The sequence below is a fragment of the Phragmites australis genome, chromosome 13 (genome assembly GCF_958298935.1).
Source record: "Phragmites australis chromosome 13, lpPhrAust1.1, whole genome shotgun sequence".
Lineage (NCBI taxonomy): Eukaryota > Viridiplantae > Streptophyta > Magnoliopsida > Poales > Poaceae > Phragmites > Phragmites australis.
In genome coordinates, this window is record NC_084933.1 from 21981852 (window position 1) to 21993084 (window position 11233).

Here is an 11233-nt window from a genome sequence, read left to right on the forward strand (position 1 = left end):
GTCCGACCACATCATCGAGTAGGACTCGGATCCCCGATTAGGATGAATCATCTAATCGAGTTTTCTGAATTCTTAGATCATTTTCTCGAGATTCCGAACACCTCCAAGTTCGCAAGTGAGTCCTCGAGAAGGTGTTCTATCTGGATAGATTTTTTAGTCGTTCCATAAATATCATCTCGTCGTTGTAAAGGTACAAGGGAGATAAGACTCATCGTTGGCTAGACTCGGAAGTTGAACTGTTGTAGCGAAAAAATTTCCTAGTGGTGAAAATATATTTTTTCTCATTTTCTGGCAAAAGATCATGATTATATTTGAAAACTGGGTGTATTTATCGATGTAGTGCGCTAGCTCTCCTAGTATTTCATACCAACAACCCTCGCGTGCGCTAGAATAGATCTCAAACAAAAAATGTGATGGGATCCCGACACAGAAGGTCATAACTCCGAGTAGTACTCCAAACCATCGCGACGGCTAGACGGAGAATCGTCAAGTTCGCTTAGATTTTCTTTTGTAACCTGTGCTTGAGAATAAAAATTCATTCTTTTGTTAGTAAAAAAATAAAAGGAATGTAAATAACATTGGTGTGACTTCTTAGGAACTTGATACCGAGTAGGTAATATAACCTAACATGCTTAGTGTTACTTGCTTACTCCTCCGGTTAGAGTAGGATGACTTCATCACTAATCAGTGAGCTTAATCGGGTCAGCCCTAGGTCCGACATGAGTGGGAGGCGTGATAGCCCTGGGCACTCAGGGACGCGTTAAGGAACATTTATCACATCCCGCGAGGTCGTAACTTAGAACATCGTTCCTACATAAAGGAAGTCGCTTTGGTATACGCACAATATGTTATTGTTAGCTCTTAATATATCATATTCATGTAGCCCCGACTGGTTATCTGAAAAAAAAAACTCAGATGGATAGTCAAAGATAATAAGATAAAAACTACTAACCGATCATTATGAATCAGCTAACAGGGGTAAGAGAAAATAATTGAACGCTCATACTTCCCTTCTGGTTATAGAAACTCTTGTTTCATGAAATCGGTTCTCATGTGACCTTGTTTGGGCTTATCCGAGTGCGCGCGATAGGCAAAGTTACCCTGATTGCGGTTTACCGTTGGTGTACCCATCTTACGGGTGCCAGACATTTAGTTTAGAGAATACAAAAAAGAACACAAAGAGATTCAAACGACCTTATGAGAAATATGAATATTTATTAGCATACACTTACTCTTAGTACTTACACATAAAACTTTTGAAGTTAATCGACGTTACAAGAATTATCGAAGACTCGTCCATCCTCCATTGCTAAGAGTCCCAGGGCAAGTAGGCTCGTCTACCGTGCAGTGACCCTCCCACTTTGGAGATAGCTTGTTGCCGTTATGTTGACTCAAATGACCTTTTTCCGGATGTTCTGGTCGTGATAGTGCCAGAGAACTTGTTGGTACGATGCTAATCTTATTAGCATTTGTGTCATTTTTTCCTTCGAGAACATTAAGGTCGTCTTGCCTTAAAACTTTACCCTGCAGTTTGTAATAAATTACTTTGTAGATTTATTAGACTTATAAGAATCTAAACGCTTTTCACTCTTGACGGGAATACTTCGTGCTGGATGCATTCGACGGCATATCATGATCTCCTTACTAACTTCTTCCTTCGATTAGTTCGGGACGTGTTGATCACTAGTCGGAGCGCTTATTATGACCAGCGTTAGGTCCTCTTGAGTGGGAGGTGTCGTAGCCCCCAGTCACTCGTGGAATTCAATAAGGAGCTTTTTTTTGCAACCCGAGTTCGCAACATAATGACCATTCCCTTCTCGTTGGAATTTGCTTTCAGATGGTACACAATATGTCATTTTCAGTTATTAGCACCTAGTACTTGTTAAGCCCCCGACTATCTACCCGAAAGAATTTTCTGGGTAGCCAGCCTAAATAGAAAACACAAGGAAGAGAAAATAGCTCATATTGACTTTGGGTTAGAAAAGCTTTTCGCCACCATGGGTGCTAGTTTGGGATGAGGAACCCGAGAAGCGGCTTATCCTGTTGTCGGGTATAGGATGCACAGAAAGACAAGTAAGGCGGAAAAAGAATTCAAATGACTTCCTAGGAAATATTGTCTTTATTATTATGAAGTTACTCTTAGTACTTACGCTTGGGACTTACAAAGCTTATTGATGACCCACGAGCTATTGCAGACTTAAAATTTTAAACCCAAACAACACATACTAGATTAAGCCGATAAGTAGTGATCCTTATTACTCTGGGGTAGAGTATGTGCTTTTACAGGGTTCCAAATTAGTCGTGGAACACAACCCCCGGGTTTCTAGATTTGCATCTCGAGGCATTGTGGTCGTGGTTACGACTTAGGCTTCTTATTTACTTTGATCCTTGAGCTTTTAGGTTCCTTGCTTGGTTGGTGTTGAGATGCCATATCAAAACTCCGCTTGTCACAACGAAAACCTACCTTAGGGCAACCCCGTATAATGATGACCCCTTTCGGGGTCTGGGATCTTCACGCATTGGAAAATATAATGTGTGGCTACCATAAACTTGGTAAGAGTAGGTCTTTCTAAGATAGTGTTGTATGCTGTCTCGAAGTCAACCGCGTCGAACATAATCTTTTTCATCTAGAAGTTGTCATGCTTTTTGAAGGTAACAGGGAGTGATATCTATCTGATGGGAGTGATTGAAGATCCACGTACTATGCCGTGAAAAGCTTGCGTAACCGGTTTGATGGCAGATCCATCATGGATTTTTCATCGGATTGCTCCAGATAGGTGTCTCAACAATTCATGTTGTCAAAAATTGCGAGGGAAGATCCCATCTTGTAGTGAATAGGGCATTCACGACTGTCTTGGCAGCCAAGTGGTTCAAACTCGATGTCGTAATCCTTGGTGAATTTATCCATAAATTGATTTACCTCGTCGATTGAATTATCACTGGAAAGTTCATCGTTGAAATTCACCCAATCGATTACCAGCTCGCCAGGAAGAGGGGTAAAGTTGTCATAGAACCCTGCATTCGAAACACCGGTTCTCGGTGAAGCTTAGGTGATGTCGATGGCATGTTCTGTGTAGAATCTTCAACGTCTATTATCATGATCCCCACGGATAGCACCAGTTGTTATGATTTATGAACCACCAATCTAACGAACTTATTGAAGAATTGGGGAATGCTTTGAGTAAACGAATCACAAGAGAGCATACAAGGTTTTTTATACAGGTTCGAACCTCTAAGAAGATAAGAACCCTACATCATATTTATCTTGTATTGACTGAGCCTATAACAAGGCGGTGTGTGACTATCCTAGATGGATATGAAACTAGTTGGCGACTTCCTTGCTCATCTTCTAATGGCTTATATCGACTTATCTGGGCTTGTCATGACTTGTCCTCCACAGGGCCCCTTGGTTGTGTGTGTATGGGTGTCGTACATCCTCTGGAGTCGTTCATGTTCTTAGAGATAAACCTTCCTAATTACGGGCTAACTTGGGTAACTATGGATAGTTTCTTTTCATCCAGGGGTCCCCTTCTAGGATATAAAGATATACCTCGATAATTACAAAAAACCTTGTGATGCCTATATATAGTAACTATCAATTATTCATCGTCAGAAAGTAACCTAAATAGCCTATTGGAAAGTAGCACCAACACTCTTCAAGTCGAAAAGCATTTTTACACCAAATAGAGTGATAAGGCATTTTTTCTCTTCATTATCCTTACACATACTAATCTGATGATAATCAGAGTAGACATCTAGGAAGAAAAGTGGCTCGCATCCCAAACTTGAGTTGACCAGTTGATCAATTTGGGGTAGAGTAAAAGGATAATTAGTGAAGTCCACGCACATTCTTCAATTTTCATTGGCTTTCTTGACCATCGCAAAGTTTGCTAACCACTCAATATTGAATACTTGCTGTATTATGCCTGCCTTCAGGAGCTTGCTACTTATCTATTTCCAAATAGCTTCTTTATGATCTGTCATGAAGCTATGTAGTTTTTATTTAATTGGCTTGGCCTCGGACCGAACTTCTAGCCTATACTTGATCACCTCCCTGGGGATTCCGGACATATCGGATGGATTCCATGCAAACACATCTGAATTGCACCGGAGGAAGGTGATGAGCGTGAGTTTTTATTTGGTACCTAACGTAGAGCCTAACCGAATGCTCCTGAATGGCTCGGCTGGGTTGAGTGGTATACTCTTGATGTCATAGTTCAGAGTGGGTGCCACCTTTGGCCTTGAGTGCTTAGGAGAATGTTGGAGTAGCGCAGTATTAACTTCAAACGATGGCGTAATTTCTACCATATACAAACTCTTTTTATCGCACTTGACTGTCATTGTCTTGTCTCCTCGACTTGTGATCACCACGCTAGGTCCTAGCATCTTCAAGCATTGGTATGCATAATGAGCAACTACCATGAACATAGCCAACGCAAGATGATCGGGGATAGCATTGTAAGTAGTCTTGAAGTCAGCGACATCAAACAAAAATTTCTCTATTCGAAAATTAGTGGCAGTTACGAACATAACTGTCAATGACATCTGGCCTATAGGAGCGGCTGAAGAGCTTGGGATGATACCGTGAAAGGATTTCTTCACATGCTCAATTTTTGTCCTGGGAATCTACATAGCATCCGGAGCACAAACAAACAAAATATTAAGCGAACTATCACCATCAATGAGAATGGGATTTACCTTCAAATTGTTGATGGTGGGTCCCACAACTATTGGGTATCTCCCCGGACATGAGATCAAGTTTGGGCAATTGCCTTATCGAAGGTGATCGGGACGTCCGGTCACTTGGTGACCTTGGCATCTTCGAAAGAGAAGCGCAGACTTCACATTCCACCTTCTTGTATTGACATTTGGAGTTGTATGCCGATGATCCTCCGTAGATGTAGTTCATCGTATGGTTACTTTCCTGAAAAGCGAGATAATAGTCTCCTGAGTCTTTGTCTAGTCGTCGAGGTTTGGATCCATTTGGCTTGTCGAAATTCATCTTGTTAGCCTTCTTCTCGACTTCCTTTAGAAAGACTCAATAGATAACAAATGGGAGTTAGTTTGATGGCAAGGCCAGTATTTCTTGCCCCTCCCCCTAGCTATGGATTTCCCTGCTTTTCGGGATACCACGGAGGACCGGATTGGTTAGAGGGCATAACTTTAGAATCTTCAGAATTCTTCTTGTTGTTGCATTTCTTATTCTTCGGGTTGAAATTCCGCTTCTCGACAGTCTTGGATAACTCTGGATCTAATCCAGATTAAGAGACTTTTCCACTCTTATCGAGAGTTCTATGCGACTCAAGAATTTTAGCAGCTCGGATGCAGTCGTGAGCTATCTTGAACAATTATCGAACAGTCTGAGACCGTTTCATTGATATATTCTCTGTCATGCGGCAATCACGTACGCCTTATTTGAAAGCTTTGATCACACAGAACTAAGAGATATCGGAAATTGTATTTCGCACGCTGCTGTTGGACCTATTGATGAATTTGCGTAGACTTTTGTCTTCTTGTCGGGTCGGATTCACCTCAAATCATCGGATTTCCTGAGGCATGTGAACATCCGTGAAAGTTTCCAATGAACTTGTTGCACAATCATGGACGTGGGATCTAAGGCTGGCGGCCCAGATTGAGCTCAAGAGACAGCCCAGTCTGAATCTATGTGCCTATCGCCTCCCCGGCGGCCGACGCCTGACGTTAATGGCATCGTCGCCGACGTTCCGGATTGACAAGTTTGGGAATCGAGGTAGTAAAGGAGGCAGAGAGCTACGGGGACGTTGGATCCTCCTTGCCGAGATGGCCCGACTCACAAGACGAAGCTCTCTGCGCGCGGCTTGATGCTCCCGTAGCTTCGCCCGTGGAGAGGCCGAGCTCTGGAGGTCCCTCCCATCCTCCTCCTTGCTGCTTCACCCTCAACCCTGTGACCTCTCAGCAAGGTGCAATCCTCTATTGTCTAAAGGTGGCACAAATTTATACATATGGCATCTGTAGTTCATCAGAGATCATGTTAGCATAATACCGTGCACGGTCTTCATTCTTACTTTGCTTGCATGTAGTAGTAGTGGCTAGAGGCGCGCTGCGTTCGCGTCGAAGCCAGGTCCTAAATGAGTGTATACCCTCCATTTTTTTCATCCGGTGGTTTAGATTAGCCCAATAATACTTTATCGCTCATCAGTATCATGGGTACCATTAAAGAGTATCATGAGTATCATAAGGGTAGGATTGGAAAAAAAAAACTATGATAAACTTGTAAATTATATGTTTAATTAGGGAAGATCAAAATGTTAGTTTATTCTTCGGATAAGCTTTCACTTATTCTGTTCATTTCATTTATTAGGGTTTTCACCCTCCGTCGGTCGGTCGATGATGGGTGGTGAAAGTCCGAAGTCCGATCAGTTAATAACGTAATTACTCCTAAAGATATTAAGATAATTATAATAATACCTACTAAAATAGACGGTTGGATTATAACAATAATACTCTTTATCATCTAGTATTATGATGTACTGTAAAGGTTCTCCCATTTTTTCAGCATCGCCACGGCGCGCACGACGTGGGCAAGAAGCAGAGCGTGGGCGGCAGGCGTGGCGCGATAGTCGGGCATCGTGGCCCAGTTTGTTAGCTTGCTTCTGCATATAAATAGCATCAGATAAAAAGAAAATATTGTGACGTTTTGGCAGCACCAAATCCAACTCTGTGTTCGCGTGAGTTCGAGTATTAGTTTCTCTACAGTGTCTCTCTCGTGTCTGCTCGTTCAGTGCTTGTGACTGCTCGTATACTGCTCGTGAGTGATCTTTTGCACTGGTCGTGCGTGGTCTCTGACCAGTGTCGTGAGTGCTCGGTGAGGATCAGACGCCAAAAGATCAGGCGCATGACCAGTGTCGTGAGTGCTCGGCGAGGATCAGACGCCAACAGATCAGACTATCAGAGTTCACATTCTGCCGGGCTGTCTTCTCGCCCTCTAGTGCGTTCCGAGTGCTACCTTATTTGTTCGTGAATTCATCCAAATGTTTTGCAGGTTACATTACATCTGTCACACTCACACGCCTCACTATTCCGGCTGGATCAGAAGGCCGCAAAAGCTAGCTCCTTCACCTGCCCCGGTGCTGCTCCACCCGCGCCTTGCTCGCCTTCCCGGCAATCATCGTCATTTTCAATGATAGGTTAAACATTTTAACACTAAGTGCTTTTTACATCCTAACTTTATTCTCCTCATGATCATTTATGTTATTGATTTAATCTGTCTTCAAAGAGCTCAAAACCATCACAGGAATTTAAAAAAAGTTCCACTATATTTCTAAAACAGTGATGCAACTGGAGTACCTTGCAGTATGCTCTATAGTTTTTTATATACAATTAGTCACTTGGAAGGAAATTTTAGTCTATTTATACAATCTTTGAAGGGACGGGAGAGGGGGTGGCTAGTAGTAGTTGGGTAAACTGGCCACGGTTAGATCTGCACTGCACTGACTGGCTTAACCTAATTGTTTCTTTTTTTCAAATGTTCCATTTGATGCAAAGCAAGGTTAAAGAGATAGAGATACAGCCCGCTTACATCATCTATGCTGATCTCGGATCCCAATCACAAAAGAATAAAAATAAATAGATGCAGAATACTTGCTTATTTTTTTCAAATGTTCCATTGAATGCAAAGCAAGGTTAAAGATGCAGAATACTTTTGCAATCAGAAAAATATGAGATGATATGCAATGTGTATGTCAATACAGTGACAGCCATGAAGAGGAGATGTGCAAATAGCATACCAGAAATTGAAGCCAGCAGTTTGGCCAGAAAGTCCCGGCAAGAAATCCGACGTCAGGCTACATTTTGGTGTATGGCGATGCAAATCCAAGCGGCAAGTTCTTTAATTTAATCGACCAGAAATCGGTGAAGCCAGCAGTTTGACAAGAAAGTCCCGGTAAGAAATCCAACGTCAGGCCACGTTTTGATGTAGTTTTGGTGTATGGCGATGCAAATCCAAGCAGCAAGTTCTTTAATTTAATATATATATATAGGCTCAGAGTTTGTAACCGTAACGTATGGAACATGCACTACTTGTTTTCTTATATGGACTCTCTCAATAGATGTAAATATACTATAATCTTACTTTCAACCGACCGCAACTACCAAATCTGTTTTGGTAATACTGTTATGATAATCTATACGGACTCTTTGATTAAATGTACACCATTAGATATACAATGAGCGGTTTAGATCTTTTTCTTTTTTCAGATTAACGTGGTAATTTTGTGGTCTTTAAAGTGAATGTGGAAGTTTTTTTTGTTGGCCAATTACTAAGTAATAGATAGATGTTATGCAGGTTACATTACATCTGTCACACTCACACGCCTCACTATTCCGGCAGGATCAGAAGGCCGCAAAAGCTAGCTCCTTCACCTGCCCCGGTGCTGCTCCACCCGCGCCTTGCTCGCCTTCCCGGCAATCATCGTCGTCCTGTTCCCACATGAAGCTGGCGTACGCTGCGAGGACATGGCTGTAACAAAGGACAGGAGACGGTGCAAATCTACCACCGTTAGCTATCAACCTCAGGGAATCCTAAAATTATACGAAGTATATATACGCTTTATTCGCAGTACGGTACAAATTTACGAAATGGACGGTGACCTGTTCTGTGGGGCAGCCTGCACCGACTTTTGGAAATAGCTGAGTGATCTCTCGCTGTCGTGGTGCACCTCCCAAACCAGCTTGGCGTACTGCGACATGACCTCGCCATCGCTGGGATCCGCGAGCATGGCGCGCGAGTAGTACTCCTCGGCTCTTCTGGGGTCGCCCTTCACCTGCATCCGTTGTTGTAAGCTGTAACACAACAAACACTTCTGCAACCGTAATGTATCCTCAATCATGATCTTTAAGAAACAAGCCCAATCTAAGTTGTAGTACAACCGATCAAGTCTATATACATAAGCGTGCCGTTTGTTTTGTTCTTCCAAGAACTACAATGACGAGTAGACGTATTGGCATATATTGGCCATCCAACTGGCTGGAATCTGGTAAACGGAGCAGTGTGTACATATATACCTCGTGCAGGAACTGCGCGTAGTTGCGCAGGAACAGCGCGTTGCCGGGCTGCTCGTCGACCATCTTCTTGTACTGCGCGTCCAGCGCGGCCACCTTCTCGTCCTGCACCCGCTCCTCCACGCCCTCCATCTTGGCTGATGAGGCAGCCTTGTGCTTGGGGAGGCACTGGCAGTGAAGAAGCCCGAGGCGATGCGGTCGATCCCGAGGGCCCTCGCCAGGAACAGCGGCAGCTCCGGCTGCTCTGGCTGCACCGTCCGCTGATGAACTTGCTCTGGTTCCTTGCTCAGCTTGGTGAGGCTGTTGGGCCGCCAGTGATGCACCCTTGCTGAAGGTGTTGTAGATGGAGAAGGAGAGCTCGGTGTGGAGGCCGCCGGTGGTTTTGCGGCTGCCGCTGCTGCCGTCGTTGGGGGTGGACGGGTGGAGGGACGGGAGGTGGCTGTCGGAGAAGGCTCGGCGGAGCTGCAAAGAGGAACGGGACGAGTGGGACGAGCAGTGGAAGGAGTGCAGGAATGGCGTGGATGAGCTCCTCGGCAACATTCTCTCTCTGGCGGTGCTAGTTTTCTCTTGTTGAGAGAGAAAGAGATAGAGAGAAGAGAAGACGATGGAGAGGCTTCCTCGAGATCTGACCTCTCGTGTCTTGATTCGTATAACGATACACAAAATGGAACTACTTGGTTGTATCGATCGGTCGGCAGGTTGTTCTTTGACTAGGCTAACGCGTGTTCCATTGCATGCATGTGGCTCGTTATCGATTTTATAAGAAAGGAGCTCGAGATTGACGACTCTGCTCGATCTAGAATGAGGGCCATGCTGGATGCAACATGCGTGTGGTTCATGCAACGGCAGCGGCTTAAGATCGAGTAGACTAAACTTTGCTTTCGTTTTCAGTAAGAAGAAGCTGATAATTAAAACAAATCAAGCCATCTGTCAACCTGTACACTTGGCTCTTATCGGCAAGAGCGAGAACCTCGTGGGCATCCCATCCAGATGCTAGGTTCGCGTCGGCGTCCAGTTTAATGCACCTCATTAGGGATGAAAACGGAGAGGAACGGTCGGGAAAACTCTCTAACCGTTTTCACTTTCATATTTTCTCTGCCAGACGAAAAAGAAAACGGGATAGACGGGAACAGAAAAAAACAAAAATGGTCGGACATAATCGGAGGGTCGAAAACGAACCAATCCGATCGGAAAAATACCAGTATCGATCGGAATTCGAAAACATAAAATGAAAACACCGACCTACAGAACATCAAAATATGTCAACATGTATAAATTTAACATTATCTTAAGATAACACTGAATTAATAAGTTTAATGAACCAATCCAATCAGCAGGTCGTATTAAAATAAAAAATATATCATATGATTTTTCGATTCACATGACATATCATTTTTTTTATTAATATTTGACTCAAAAAATACAAGATACGAAGATACAACAATATAAGCCTTAGGACCGAGCAGTAGCTCGGTTGATTCACTCCCAGTGACAAACTGACAGGGACGGCCAGTCGTGGGTTCAATCCTTAGGATCGACCCACGAGCCTCATCGGGGGTTTTTCCTTGGTAGTTAGGGGTATGCACACGCGTGCCCGTTTAGCGAGAATATATCTGTAACGTGTATGCTTAGGACATGCACGTGTGTGCGTGCGTTAGGCGTGAGTGTGATGTAAGTGGGTTATGTACGTCATGTTTTGTACCCCTCTAAAAAAACCATATAAACCTTAACTCGATACTCGAGCATATAATAAACATAAGTGATAAGTCTCAATCAAAGACATAAATGAGCGTAGGGGTGAAAACGGACGGAAACGGTCGGAAAACCTCCCTACCATTTTCGCTTTCACATTTTCTCAGCCAAACAAAAATGAAAATAAGATAAACGGGAACGGAAAAAAACGAAAACGAACTTAAAAAAAAAAAGGGAGATACGACACCGGGACGGAACGGGATTTTCCCGTTCCGTTTTCATCCCTACACCTCACGCGCGCGGTTCTGACTCTGCTGGGCACGCCTTCTCGCAAAGCCAGAAAGGTGCAATGCCGTGCCAGTGCAACACGATCGATTTCCCGTCACAACAGAGGAGTCCTGTGGGAGCGCTCGCGTCGCCGCAATGAAAATGATTCACTGGTGCGTGCAGCGGCCGGGGGAGAACCTGTCGTTCGTGGGCGTGAGACGCTCATGACGAGACA

At 43.9% G+C, this 11233-nt stretch overlaps 1 pseudogene; it reads right to left on the reverse strand.

The window, feature by feature from the left end:
* Window positions 1-8370: 8370 nt before the first annotated feature.
* Window positions 8371-9579, reverse strand: LOC133889531 (uncharacterized; annotated as a pseudogene).
* Between the last annotated feature and the right edge of the window lie 1654 nt (window positions 9580-11233).